At 31.2% G+C, this 16,090-nt stretch overlaps 1 protein-coding gene across 3 annotated transcripts in view; it reads left to right on the top strand.

Annotated features, from left to right (window-relative positions):
* Positions 1–16,090, top strand: part of LOC142328908 (uncharacterized) — a 411,591-nt gene that overhangs the window by 99,669 nt on the left and 295,832 nt on the right. The gene's annotated exons all lie outside the window — the stretch shown is intronic.

A 16,090-nucleotide genomic window follows, 5' to 3' on the forward strand; every position in this document is an offset into this window, starting at 1 on the left:
GTAATAAGTGAACACGCGTTTGTCCCTCTGCAATAACTAGTAAGAATTTTCTATCCTCAGATACGCAGATTATGAGTGTTTACTTATCCATAAACATGAAATGTTGATTCGTCACTGAATAAGATACGATAAAAAATGTCTTCATCGTCACGGTGCATCATTTAATTTACAAAATTAGCACGCTAACCATAATATGTAGACTTTAGAACTTGTGCCCTCCTCTATGAATCATGATACCTTGCCGTTGGTGAGGGGGCTTGAGTGCTCAGGGATACAGAGTAGCTGGACCGAAGGTGCAACCATATCGGAGAGGTATCTGTTGAGAGCCAGACTAAGAAATGATTCCTGAAAGAGGGCAGCAGCTCTTTCAGTAGTTGTTAGGGGCGTGAGTCAGAATGACTTAAACGGCCATATCAACATCACTCAGTCCTCTGAGTACTGCGCAGCTGAAAGCAATGGAAAACTACAGCTGCTTTTTTTCCAAGAATATGTGGCTCTCTGCATTTTCATATAGCAATGATGGAGGCGCCTTCCTTGGTAAAATATTCCGGAGGTAAACTAGTCCCCCGTTCGGATCTCCGGGAGGGGACTACTAAGGAAGGGGTCACCAGAAAATTAAAAAATAACATTCTACGAGTCGGAGCGTGGAATTTTAGAAGTTTAAAAAAGGTTGGTAGGCTAGAAAATTTAAAAAGGGAAATGGATAGTGTTGGGTAAAGTTAAAAAATAAAAAAACACACAGCTAGTATTTGCCAAAAGAAATTGGACTTTAATTATGTAAAACAACTGAACTTATGTTAAAGCATAACCTTAAATTGAATGAAATTATGAACTAAACATAACTTAATTTCACATAAGAAATATCAACTGAAATCAGCATATCAGTAATAATATTATTAAAATGAGATTTACAATTATATACTTAGAAAAACAAAACATCAATAAACATAATATAACTGGAGAACTATTGCATTACTGACAAATGCTGTAATATTGAAAAATTAGCAATGAACAAATGTCATAACCTTAGAAAAATAAATTAAAGTAAATCTTGATTGGCATTGGCCTTTCCTGATTTATGAACCACAAACTTAACGTTAAATAATGTAAAAATGTAATTTTAGTTTGACGTAGAAAAAGACACAATAATATTACAGTACAAAAGAGTTAATTACAATATAATCACACTGAACTTAATTGAGCACATGAAATGGGTTGCAGCTGAAATGACAGTCTTCTGTAAGTGACCTGTCGTGACCGTACTAAAGTGAAATTGAAACTTGAACGGCATAGGTAGGATGAACGGAATGTTCCACAGATTTGAATGATAACATAAAGGTTTAACGTAATGAGTAAAGAAAAACTGAACTTGCCTGTAGCAACAAATATTTGCCAGAGATGACCTCGTAACAGCAAGTACGGAAGAATACCTATGTAGTCCTGGGCGTAGTCCGCACGGTGAATCAGGAATACAGCGGCGTGATGTGGTTTAGTGGTAGAATGCGGCGCGGAATCTCAAATGTGTTGTGATGAGTTTGAATTCTGCTTGAGCGTGAATGTTAACACAGGTTTTGCAGGAGAGTATTGCCATAGGCGACTGCACTGGTTAGATGTTGGAGGTACTCTGCCGAAAAGATGGCGAAAAAAGGCGGGGGTAACCAGAACCAGGTAGTGGACAGGAGAGTGTTTGTGTATGTATTAGTAAGGGGACGAAAAAATAACGGGTGTTTGAAAAGGTTAGTCAGAAATAACTCGATAGAATAATGGGCGCGGTCGCTAAGGATGACGGGGGGAGGGTCGAACAGAAGAACAATAATAGAGACAGGTGGACTTTACGGACCCAGCAATACGAAACCAAGTGGAATTCAAACATTCCTTGTAACAAAACAACGGGACCTACCCTAGCTGTGAATTCGTAGAAATAACGGAAAAACTTTATGCCAGAATGGCGTAAACAGATAGGATAAATGTGGATATAGTAGGAATTAGTGAGGTTCGGTGGGAAGAGGAAGGCGACTTTTGGTCAGGTGATTTTACAATAATTAAACAAATTGTTAGGGATGTAGGATGTAGAGGGTATACTGAAATGAAACGACTAGCACTAGATAGGGAATCTTGGAGAGCTGCATCAAACCAGTCAAATGACTGAAGACAAAAAAAAACAAAAAAAACTTGTGCACAGTTAAAACTGTTTGAGTATAATCTCTTTCATTTCGTGAATAATTAATCAATATAGGTAAATCTTGCAATATATTACATAGTTTTAAAACCCCGATATTCATTTTGAAACACGCTGTACTTTAAAACTTCATTTTTTAGTTTATAGTATATGAGATTTAAAATATTAAATTGTTCTAGAAGGATTACTACGAAATATATATATATATATATTCACACAGATTACTCGTATAAACGGCTATATGCAAGGACACTCTCCCCATCGGTTTCTCGAGGAAGAAACTGGACCACATACGACTCTTACTTATTTTTCAAATTTATATTCATTTTAGAAGGTTAACTTTTTATGATTCTAAGATTATAAGCTTTGGTCATTGTATCTATAATAGTGGTCAAGTCTAATAAAAATTATAATATTTTAAATTACAAGTGGTTTGAAAAAGTATAGGGGGAGGTTAAAATTTCTAAAAAAATAAAATACAGATAAACGAGCAAGTTAACGTAGCGTAACTTAATACTACTGAACCAAGCAGAGCGGATCAAGTGATTTGGGTAACTTTAGGAAAAGTTGGTAGACATTATGGTATGGGGGGTTTTGTGGTAGAAGACGGGGGAGGGTTATATAGTAGCTTATAGGTCGGTGTTGGAAGACTGAGTGGTATGCTGGCAGTTATACTACTTTACCGAGTCAAGGAACATAACGTAACAAAAGCTGGACATAAAATCTTATCCCTCTTTTACTCCGAACCGAAGTCGACCTCATTTCAAATAACCAAGAAAAAGAAAAGCTATTGCAATGTGTAGCAGCGATTTAATAGCCTTACAACAACAACAACAAATAACAATTCTTCTTTTTACTCGTAACAACAGTCTTCGTAAGATGATTTCCTATACGGGCACGATATTCTTCTGATACAAGAAGCTTTAATAATCTGAAATATTACCGTTAGTAGTATTATAGTATAAAAATCCATAACAATACATAAAAGGTGAAAAGATATGTTCCCATTATTATATAAGATAAATTTCTTTAAAAAAATTCTGAATTAATGGTGTGGATCCAAACTACTGCTTAATATTATTATCTTCATATAATAAAAGATATTCAGTTCAGTCGGTATTATAAAATAAAAAATACTATCTATGATCAGTTAACCTTACTTTATGCTATTAAAATTTTAAAGGATAATAAAAAAAAAACAAGTATTAATTGTAAAAAGGAATTACTTCATAGTAATAGGGAAAAACCTCAATCTCCGTGGTGAAGTAGTAGCGTTTTGGCCTTTTCTCCGGGGATCCTGGGTTCGAATCCCGGTCGGTCGTGGCATTTTTCATACGATTAAAAAATCTAATTTTTATATTTATAAGTACAAGGAAGACAAGAAGGGATAGGGTAAGGAGCAGTATGATTGGAGACGAAGAACTGAAATTGGGAAGCTTTGTCGAGTCAATTGGAAGATCAAAGCTCAGGTGATTTGGGCACATTGAAAGGTTTATGAGGTAAGATTACCAAAAAGGATGCTTTCATGTAACAGAAACAGTAGAAGACCAAGGAAATAAATGAAATGAGTGAATACGGTAATGGAGGAAATGATGATTCATGGATCGAGGCAGTTTGAGAAATTCTGAAGAAAGCCCAACCCGAGGAAACTTGGATTAAAGGAAACTGAAGTTGATGATGATTCCTAAGTACAAGCTTTATAGCTTCTATAGTAAACTAATTCATTAAGCAAAAAAAAAGAATCCAAATACAACAATTTTTCAATCAACACAACGACTATTAATATTCAGTAAAAAATTATAACTATTGACACAGCATTGCTACAAAAATGAGATAAAATAATTTTATAACTTTTCAAATGAGCTTATTTTACGTCAATGAGAGGGATTAGAGGAATAGTGGACGTGAGTAATATAATAAGAGTAATGCTTAACAACAAGGACAAGTGAGATAAAGTACTGACAGTGGTCTCCACCATGATACGTGAAAAGGTGCATGAGGGAAGAATTCGACAGAATATGGATCACCAGATGTACCGAGGCAAGGAGTCCGAAAATGAATAATCGTGGGGCCAGGCCTTTGGGGGTGAAGGGGCGAGGGCTGTCCGGAGTCGCAATCCGTCAATCGCCCCCAGGGGATCCACGGGGTTGTTTCAAATCGGATAGAAGAGAGCCCGGGTGATCACGCTGGGTTGAGTACATGCCATAGGGATTAGTTCCGGCCCATGAGTAACTGGAGGGGGGCTTTTTTAGCGGGTAAGAACCCCGCACTGCCATCAGAGCTTTTTCCTCCCCCTTCGGGGAAAAAATGAGAAGGGAATAGTAAATAAACTGTTAACTTATATATGGAATTTTTATATTTACAAAAAGAACAACCTTTGATAAAAAATTACTTTTTTAAAATAATACCATTAAAAAGATTGAAAAAAATCTCTTTTTTTCAGCAACCCGTTAAACATGCACATAAATGTGAGATCAAATAATTTTAATTAACGCCTGTTGAATTGTTATTTATTTATTTCATATCTTTATCCTCTTATTTAATTTTATTTTACATATTTATATTTTAAGCCATCAGTACTATATGGTTTAACTACTTTTACATTTAAAACAATAAAATGTGATGCTCGACTGGTCAAGGTTTTTTCTTGAACTCTTGAGGAAAATGCTGAGGCAAATCATCTTTTTTATTCTTGAAATAACATACGTAATCATTCCTTAGGGGTTCCATATAATTTATTATTAAAATAAATCGTTATTTATTATTACTCGTTATGCAACTGACCGCGGCATCCATCTAGCCTATTTTTTAACGTGATCGTTAGATTACTTTCATAATCACAGCGTTCAACAATGCAGTCATATTAAACTTTTTTTTTAAGCAGTTAATCAATTTTTTCCGCAGAGGATGAGATGAATGCTTTGTAGCGTGTGTGAAAAATACCATGTCTGACCGGGATTCAAACCCAGGACCTCCGGGAGAAAGGCCTCGCGCCACGGAGGCCGGCATATAAAAATAGGTCTTGAAACGCTCGTTTTCGAGTTACGGCTAGCAAAAGATTTCGCCCGGATATCAGCTCTTCTAATAAAAAGAAACCCTACTGTAATTTTTGGGACCCAAATTAAGGAGTAATATTGGTGGTTTCTTATGAAATTTGATTGGGAGTTAAGATAGAACAGGTCCCAAATCTGTAACTCTAGTAGTTTTTCGAAGTAAAACTCAAAATTTGGTGAAATAATGTTTTTTTAGGTTTGCGTAATAATTTTGTTACAACAACTAATAAATGCCAAAGATTTACTAATACAACTTGTAGAAAATTTAATTCTGTAAAAATTATTGCAAATACAGCCAATAAAAAGCAAATTTTCATTTTTCATTATTTTTACCAGTAAAACATGTCCTGAAAGTTTCTCCGTTTCTTCTTGGGACACTATGTACGAGCTGCGATAATAAAGTAATGAGACTAATTTTTCTTTGCAAGATGTGGCAACCCTGCAGCTTGCGTAGGCACACCATCGTTGACCTTGGTCTATAAGCTACTTCTAGTCCAAGCGGCACATTGATGCAACTGCTCAGTCGTGAGTTGTGCTGTAATAAGTGAACACGTGTTCACTTATTAGTGAGACTCCCCAAAACTGAATATTTTTTTGTGTAGTATCCCTACGGAAAGTTTACGGGCCGTTTTTTCCGCGGAAGCAGTGTGTGTGGAGTGTTGGTATCTTGATATGCTAAACTACGTCTCTTTTTTCAATTGAAATACCAACCACAGAACTATTTGACTACAAGATGGTGCGCCTTATAACTGGCATAACGCATACATCATTGGTGGTTGAATGAAATTCTCCACGAATGATGGATCGGTCGCCGTGGACCAGATGACAAGACGGGTTTGTTTGCAGTGGTCTCCACGTTCGCCCGAATTAATTCCGTGCGATTTCTTTCTTTGGAGGTTATAAAAAATCGTGTATGTGCTGCCGTTACCAGCTGACCTACTCGATTTGAGACACAAAATTGAAGCAGCTGTCACATCAATTACTCCAAACTTTCTGATTAGCCGCTTTCCGTAGAGCGAGTGGTAGCGTCTCGGCCTTTCATTCGGAGGTCCCGGGTTCGAATCCTCGTCGGGCATGACATTTTCATACGCTACTTGTCATTCATCTCATCCTCTGATGCAATACCTAACGGTGGTCCCGGAGGTTTAAAAAAACTTTCTGATTAAAGTATGGGATGAACTCTCCTATCGGCTGGATGTGTGTCGTGTTATGAATGGTGCTCACGTTGAACATTTACAGGAAAAACTGTTTAAGGTGTTTTTTCATTTCATGTATAATTTATCAATGTTAGTAAAACGTAATAAATATTACATAACCTTAAGAACCCGGTATTCATTTTGAAATACACCGTATATTGCAGTGGTTTAAAATAATATATTTGCAGTAAGATCCCTGACCGGGATTGAATCCCGGGACCTCCGGATGAAAGGCAAAGACACTACCACTCAGCCACAGAGTTCGGCAATTATTAAAGGTTTTCTTTTAGAAGAGGTTTACAAGTTTCAAATAATTAAAAGTAAATGGAAAAAATATTGTATTTTTTAATGTAAAAATGTACATTTTCTTGAAGTAAAGAATTCAAGTTACGAATCATAGCTAGAAATAGTTTCCTAACAGTTTTCATATAAAAAGAAAAACAGTACGTAACAAGAGTGAATTCTCCCCAAAAAACAAATATTGTGTTCATCACAGCAGTTTAAAAACACGACATGAACCGATTCAAATGGTGAATTAAAAATTAATGCTCCATTACATATTTATCTAAAAATATTTAATGAGTAGAGATATTTTATTCTAATCAAGATTTGATTTTGTTTTATTTTGATCATTTTCTATCTTGGTTCGTCGAAATTTAAATGTGTATTTCAAAAATGTTTGAAGCAGAAATAAATTTCGATCTGAAATGGAATTTTCTATTACCAACAATCGTTGTAATAAATTTATTCAAGCTGGATTGTAGATTTATTGACAAAAGAAAATTTCTGGGTCAAAATAACACTAGATGGAATTTTTAGCTCTGTTTTCGAAAAAATTCGCCCCTGAAATAATTTACAGGTGTAGTTTTTGTTTTATTTATTTATTTTTTTAAAATTAAATAGATATGGAATTTCACGGAAATCAAATACTTTATTCAACGGTCTTAATATTGTTGTTATATTACCCATATTTGTAATTACTAATCCAAGATTCTTCATTTTTGTATAATTTTACTTCTGATGGTGAACTGAAATTTAAAAAAAAAATTCAATTATTTTTCTAATACTATTTCACCATAAGTTTTAAAATATATATAATCTAATAAAATTATAGCCAGTAATTTTTCCCACAATTTCCATTACCGCAGACAGATTTTCCGAATTATATAAATAAAAGCCTCAGATATATGCAGCCCAATGATATATATATATATACTCACGCTCTACATTACAAAAATTAAATTCTGTTTTACCGAATGTTTTATGGAATATAAAATGTTGTAAACTTCCGACACTGACGAAATCTTTCTTTTGTCTTTTCTTTGCTTCAACTCCCTTCATTAATCTCCTTTGATTCATCTTTTACCCTAACTTTTTTTGCGCGAGTATCATAATGTACTTGATTCTTTACTAGTCGAAGTGTCATTAAAATATAGAGAATATATTGTAGTAGGATATCTTTATAACAAATACAACGGTGCAATAATTAAAGTGTTAAAAAGCTGAAGTAGTGGGAGAGGAAGAGAGAGAAAATAACTACTGCAAAAACAACACAACAGCACTAGAGCATTAATATACCACTCTCAACAACCCTCAATTGTATCAACACATATAAGCGTATAAAGACGCATGTTCATGTATGTATATATATATATATATATATATATATATATATATATATATATATATATATACACACACACACTCACACACTACACACATATAACACGCACCCACGCTCTCACTCACTCAATCACACGCACGTGAGCGCGCGCGCGAACACACACACCAACAAATATAAACAAACTGAAAAGAATGAGTGGGGGATGAAAACAGAAGATATCTCATCTGCATTATGTTTTGCATTTTTGCTTCATTATACATTTCTCTCTACCGTTCATCATCTGAGTCATTTCCTCTTTTCATCCAAGCTTCAAAATTATCATGTGTATTTTAATCTTTTAAGTTGTGCATCAGATATTTCTGTAGTGTTTTATAATAATGGTTTCTTTGTAATATATATTCTTGTGTGTGTATGTGTTCTGTAATATTCATATAAATTAAATTTATTATGGTTAAAATTAAGTGTATTTTTAATTGGAGTTCTTTGTTTTATAAAGTAGTTTAAATACGAAAGAAACGTTTTTTTCTCATAAAAATATAAATTTATAAATACAGAGTGTGGTAAAAAGTGACGCACCTTATGAAAGAATGGTTTCTTCTTTTGTTGCCGGTTTAATTGAGGAAAATTGAGGAAAAATGGGATACACAATGCAAAGAATATTCATTGTCTCCCAGTACATAAGATGTGCCCCAGTTATGCCCAGACCCAGAATGCATTCACAAAAAAGGTTACTGTGTAGATACACCAAAAAAGTGGCTGTATAAGTTACAAGACACAGGTAATGTGGCAGAAGTCAAAAACGGTCGACAGAAAGAGCTTCTGTGGACTAAAAGTCTGTCGGACTTTTAGTCCGACAGACTTAGCCGTGTAGAGGAGACACAAAAGTTTCCTCTACACGGACTAAAAGTGGGTTTAAAAGTGGGTAAAATTTCACGTAGGTGAATCTTCATGACATTATTTCACGGCACAATGAATAGTGAGCGCTATATAGAGATGGTGCAAAGCTTGTAAATACTATACCTGCAGACGGGCTAGAGTACACGTGATTTCAAAGCAGGACAATGCTAAGGCTGATACACTATGACTTTCTTGGATCAATTTTTCATGGACAAGTGATTTCGAAGGGGTTGTGGCCCTCCTCGGTCTCCTGATTTATCCCCTTCTGACCTTTTTTGTCGGAATACCTTAAGGATGCCGCTTACAGAACTCAACTTCACACCGCTCCCGAATTGCAGAACAAAATTTTATGATGGATGACAGCAATTCCTCAACAAACGTTACAATACGTGTTTAAAAGCACGCAATGACGTAATTAATTACATGAATCGGATAATGGAGGCCACTTGCAACATCTATTGTAATTTACTCATTTTCCTATAAAGTTGCGTCACTTTTTGAACACTGTATTTTGACGCTTTCATCGTTAAAAATTTATTTTAAAAATGACAAAAAATAATTTAAAGTATTTTAGATTTAATATGAAACTTAATTTTACAATATATTATATTAAATACGTATATTTTAATTTAGCTCATATCGCATTAAACAAAAGTCTCATATTTTTGTTACATTTTATCAATATCTATTATTTTTTCAGTATATTTTTTCATGTAACAGCAGGATTATTATAAAATTTAAAAACTGGGCTTCGAAAAATATTAGATTTAACCTAAGGGATACACATCATATTATTAATTGTTTCTCTTATTCGAATTAGACGCTTAAGACATACAAATTGGAAAATACAGAATTGGAAAATAGACTATTGACGTTGACTGCTAATCCTTATCTAAAATTGCGATTTAAACATCTTTAAATTTGAAACTTTCTTTAATCTTTAAATGTAATAAATCTAATATCATTAAATTTGAAATTTTAAACTTGAAGTAAGATCGCTTGTTTTTGTGATTAATAAATTGGATGTTATCATTATTTGCATTTGTCTGTAGATATTATCGTATACTTATGGATTTTATTTATTATTATTTATTATAATAAAAGATACCTGGTTGGCTGAGATCATTATCGAGGTATTACTTACTTAAAATTTCATTAAAGTTTTTTTTTTATTGCTTTTCATCAGCTTTTATACAGCAAATAATATTTTATAGCCTTAAAATAAATAATAAACCTTAGCTGATCGATCTTGATTAATAATTTGTAAGTATTTTAAAAATTATAAAATAATCATTTCTTTAAAATGTTTTTTTGGGTACGTTTCATATACCTCTGTATCTTTATATTTTTTTTTTTACATAGCTAAATCATTTTAACAGTTAGACTGAAATATTATTAACTACAGAAAGCCGGTTATCATTTCTCATCGACGGAATTATATTTTTCAAAGTACGCTTAAAATTATAATTGATATTTTCTTTATAATTTTTTATAAAATAATTTATTTTTCTGTAGAATCTTACCAGAATGATTTGGAGTGACGAGTTGAAGAGGTCGATATCGTAATTCTATTGGCTGGGATCCTTTATCATATATCATATATTAAATTTCTTTAAATCATTTGAGTGCCATTTTCTCGTATAAAATATATTCTTTCTTTATTTCATACAATAACATAAAGACGCATTTTCATTTAGGATATCCTATATGGAAATTTATTAGATTGATTTTTAAAACTTTTAACCATTGAAAGTGATTTGAAAAGTAAGATTAAGGTAATGAATCAGGTTATCATAGTATAAAATGTGATTAATAATTTTGGTTTTTTATATAATTTGTTTAAAAAATAAAATTAATTGTAATTTTTTTAAACATTTTTTCCTAAATGTGTTTATCGTTACAATATTGTTACGAATTGTTTTATAATATAAGAAGTTTAAACGTGAAACGTAATTCTCCCATTAAATAGTTTTTATCGAAGTTGTCAGAGAAACATTCATTCATCGTAACGAATAGTAAGCTGTATCGATGAGAAAAGGCAGACGCAGGATTAAATAACAATCGGTTCTTTCAAAGCGTACGATACCATATTTTAATGTACTAGTTTACAAAAAGTTAACCGAATTTAAAGCTTAAATTGCAGTTTTAAAACTAATTGTGATTTTTCTGTTTTAATGGTTTAGTTAGTAATGGCAACTAAAATAATTTATTTTAAAACGTACAAAAGTAATTTAATGAATATTTCGTTTTGGAAATTTCATGCTTTTGTTATTTTTTTGTTGTTTTTGGAAACTTTGTCCTTTTTAATTTAAATGAGGAAGTTCTTGTTATTTATGTACTGAAATCTATTTGTAATAAAGTTTCTTTCGTTTATTGTAGTCAATCAATATATTAGTTGATCTTTTTAATTTTTAAATACAAATTCTTAGCCGGTTCTTTAGAAAGATTCTAGTAACGAATAAACAAACGATTAATTAATATATGAACATAAATTCTTTTGAAATTCGTAATTCGACTTTTGTTACTCGTAATATCGGGGTAGTTTTGTTTTACTTTTAACATTTTATATTTGTTTTGTATTATTGAAAAACGAGAAAAACTTTTCTATCAGTATGTAGTACGTATTTTATTTTATCTCAAAAGGAATTGTAATCTAACGTTTCTTTAGTAAACGTTTCAAACCGTAGCTCTCTCTTTGGAGATCTTTTCAGTTAGTTCCAGATTACTTGGTGAAAGGGAGATTCCCTCGGGTAAATGAAACAATTACGGTCATAGAAGGACTGACGGAGTAATAAGAGTAGTCGGGTTGGGAATAAGGATAAGGTTGGGGTTTTTAAAGAGTGGTAGGCCTTTGCTGTTATACTAGATTGGAGAAGAAGGCATGAGGGTAGAAGGTCGTAGGAAAAACAGAACATCTGGGGCTCTTCTTAGTCCTGGCTCTTTTCTGTTCACTTTGACACGCCCTTCAGTACTCTTTCCCCTTATACAACATATACACTTCTGTTGAGTTTCGGGTTCCTGTTGTGTGACAGATTGAAGAAACGCCCTTATTCATTCATACATACATTTGTGTCGTCCTTACTTTATGTTTTATTTTCATAGCACATATAAAATAACAACTATATATATCTATATGCTTCTAATTTAAAACTTTGTTTCTTGTTATTAGATTTAATGTAATTTCCTTTTTCCTAAAAGACTTTAATTCAAATCAGGAACTTGTCTATAACGGTTAATTGTTTTTAACCTTTGTCTATTATTTTCAACTATATGTTTAACTATTAAAAATTTGTTATATTTATTAGAAATTAAAATTCTTATATAAGAAATTATACCTAAATTGATGATTTATAACAATTTTAGAAAATGTAACAGTTTAAACATTTTTATTTGTTTATTAGCTACGCTATTTACTCATATATTTCTTTTATTACCATTTAAATCAGAAAATTACTTTACTAATTTTAATTTTTAAAAGCATTTAGTATTTTTTTCGATATATATATATATATATATATATATATATATATATATATATATATATATATATATGTGTGTGTGTGTGTGTGTGTGTGGAATTATATATAACGCTATAGTTTACTCTTTTTTGTCTTTTAATAAAAAACATTTGAAAAATTAAAAAAAAATATATTACATAATTTTCAAAATCTTCTTTACTTTCTATGTTACCGTAATTTATTCCAGATGATGTAATTTATTAATCTTCAATTATGAACCTATATTAAAAATATCCAGCATATAAATGAATACTATACTTTTTTTAACAAACATAAATTTCTAAAAATTTGAAATTTTATTATAAGTTTTTAGTACTTTACAAAACTGTCTGTCAAATTTTTATGAACTGTTTAATTACTAAAATTATATATATTAAATAAAAATATAAAAAAATAAATAAATAAAAATGAAAATTAATCAAAAAGTACAGTCGCCGCCAAGTAACGCCGAGCTTGGAGTGGAGACGATGACTACCCAGTATAAAAACATATTCCTCGCTCTTAGTAATCCTCCTACCAAATAATTGTTTTATTTTTAACAAATGAATGCAAGAATTTTGAAATGAAATACGGTTGACTAATTCTATACTTTGCACTGTAAAATGTAATAACGGTAGAAAAGATATTATCTATTACTAATATTACTGTTTACTTACTGGTATACCAGTAAGTATATACTTAATATATATATATATATATTACCTTACCATATATTAATTACTTACTGGAAAATGAATTATTCGTTTAATTCCTCAGTTAGAACGCTCCCCTCATTGTCATCACTATCTTCAGTGTAATTGTTACTATTATCACTGTCACTAAATAGACAATGAAAGATTCTGTCAGAGAATCTATTAACGATTCTTGGCTCCAATATTCATCTTTGATTTTTTTAAATCTTTTCACAGTAAGTTTTCCAGTGTTTGTCGTTCATCGAATTCTTTTTATCTTCACACAGTTTCTGCACTTCTGACATCTTAAACGTTGTATTGTGGCTCGCTTCATGTCGTTTTACCTCTGACCATACCATCGGATTTAAATAAGGATAATAAGATGGAAGTCACAGAACTTGATGCGTAACTTCTTTCCAACAATTCGTGAAACTGGTATCGTTTTCTGTTTCCTTTGTTCATACAAGTGTTGTTTAAGCATTTGAGACGACAATGGAATTTGATGTTTCTGTAGCCAAACAGTCATTTCTTGTTTCTTTATTGATGATACTGAAAGTTTTTCAGAAGGGTATTATGATACGGATTAGGAGGAAGGTTAGAAACTAATTTTTCTTTAGCCTATTTTAAATTAGTTTTAGTATTCATGTTATCAGGGTAATAGCCACTTTTTTATTTGATCCAAGTTAATATTGCGTTAGAAATAAAGCCCGTTTCACCTCCGGAGTGAATTATAATTAAGCGGTCACCTTTATTTATTGGTAAATGAAGTCCTGCATCACTGTCCTCAGCCCATGACTTTGTCCTCGAATGAGATGATAAAACATAGGATTCACCCGGTTACATATTGTAAAATCACTGGTTGTCTGCAGATATGAAATCCTTTCTTGCCTAATACCATGTTTTCTTAATTAAAATCAGTTTTCAGTTTTGCGTCGCTTAAAAGCTAATTGTTTCAAAATTCTTCTTAAACTAGTTTCATTGCCGTTAAAATTAATTTTAATAAATAAATTTATTTTTGTTAAACAATAAACAACAAATACAAACTAAAATTCTTAAATCAGACAAAAATCACTAAATCGTATTCTTCATTTCACTATAGGAGATGAACCGCAACAGACGTTTTGTACCTTCGTTTTGGTTTAATAGAAATTTCATATCTGAATCCAGGTCTAAGTTTTGTCGGATGGTTCCAAAGATGGGGCAATCAAAAAGCAGATGGTTCACGGACCATATGATCTCGCAAGCTTCACAAACCTTTTGAGGAGAGCCAAATAGATGAGTGTGGGTAAATCTGGTTTGTCAAACCCTTAGCCGATTAAGATGATTTGGTCTCTTCTGTTGCTCGGGGAAGGAGGTTTCTGCAGCACGTTTCCCGGATTTTATGTAATGCCGTGGGAGGACTCAGCAGCCAGAATCTATTCCACTGAGCCCGCAATTTCACACGACTGATCTCATGAAGTCTCTCTCACATGTCGATTGTACTCGGATGCCATTTATTCCAGCTCTATTAGCAGCCTCATCGGCTGCCAATTATAAAACCACTATAGTGGTTTATTCTTTTATAACTTTCTTTAAATGAGAATAAAGTTTTAAATTATCCTTTTTGGACAATTGATTTACAGATAAATAAAAATAATTGCGTTTATTCTTATGTATAAGAATAATTTACCTAATTAAAACTTTGTGGAAATTATAAAAAAAATACTATATATTTAAATTCTTAATTAAAATTGTTGTTACATGTTTGAAGTTTAATAAACATTTTTATAAAGTGTTTTTTAAAGAGAATTTTTTTAATTTTTGATAAAAGAGAGAAAGAGTAATAAACTTCAATATATATATATATATATATATATATATATATGAACTTTATTAATTCTACAAACATAATTAAAAGTTCATGATACAATTTTTTACATGGTTTAAAAAAAAATATGTATATAACATTTTTAATCAAAGTAAAGTTTCTTTAGTCACATTGATTTGTAATAATAATACTAATAATATTTGTATTTATTAAAGTTTAACTTTTTTCATAACTTATTATTTAATTAATTACCTTTACATAAATTTAAAAAAAGTTTTTACTTCGTTTTGAATTTCAAGAGAGTACTTTTACCATAATTTAATTATTATTTATAATTAAAAAGTAAATAAACACATATAAATATAAAAAATATACACATACGCACGCGGGAGCAAATGGATATTTTTTTATACAGTACTACATTACATGGCTTCTCCCGAAGGGAAGTCATTATATTAAACATTTTTTTCATAACTTATTATTTAATTAATTACCTTTACATAAATTTAAAAAAAGTTTTTACTTCGTTTTGAATTTCAAGAGAGTACTTTTACCATAATTTAATTATTATTTATAATTAAAAAGTAAATAAACACATATAAATATAAAAAATATACACATACGCACGCGGGAGCAAATGGATATTTTTTTATACAGTACTACATTACATGGCTTCTCCCGAAGGGAAGTCATTATATTAAACATTTTACCTCCTGTTCTGAATTTTACCAGTTAGACTAAAAAAAAGAGAAAAAACTCAATACATTCTCATTTGAGTATATGTAATTTTTTTTTTCATAAATTTTAGTAAAGATTATTTTTGGTTTTTTCCAACAAGTTCAACAAAATAAATTGGTTCAAATAATGTAATTTTTTTAAATTACCTTTTTGCAAAAAAAAAACATATGTATTAAAAAACATATTACGTCTACAGTTACTTTACGTTTTCCTATATGTTATGAAGAAAAACGTAATTTTCTTTTTCAAAGATTAAAGTTTCTTTGAATTAAATATATATTTCTTGTCTATAGAAATTTTATATAAAAAAATATGCAATGGCACTCGTGTTTTTACCTGAAAAACATTACGTTTTCACGAACAACGATTTTATTTTTAATTATACTTGGTATTTATAACAATAATAA

This window comes from Lycorma delicatula, chromosome 8 (genome assembly GCF_047948215.1).
Source record: "Lycorma delicatula isolate Av1 chromosome 8, ASM4794821v1, whole genome shotgun sequence".
Taxonomy (NCBI): Eukaryota; Metazoa; Arthropoda; class Insecta; order Hemiptera; family Fulgoridae; genus Lycorma; species Lycorma delicatula.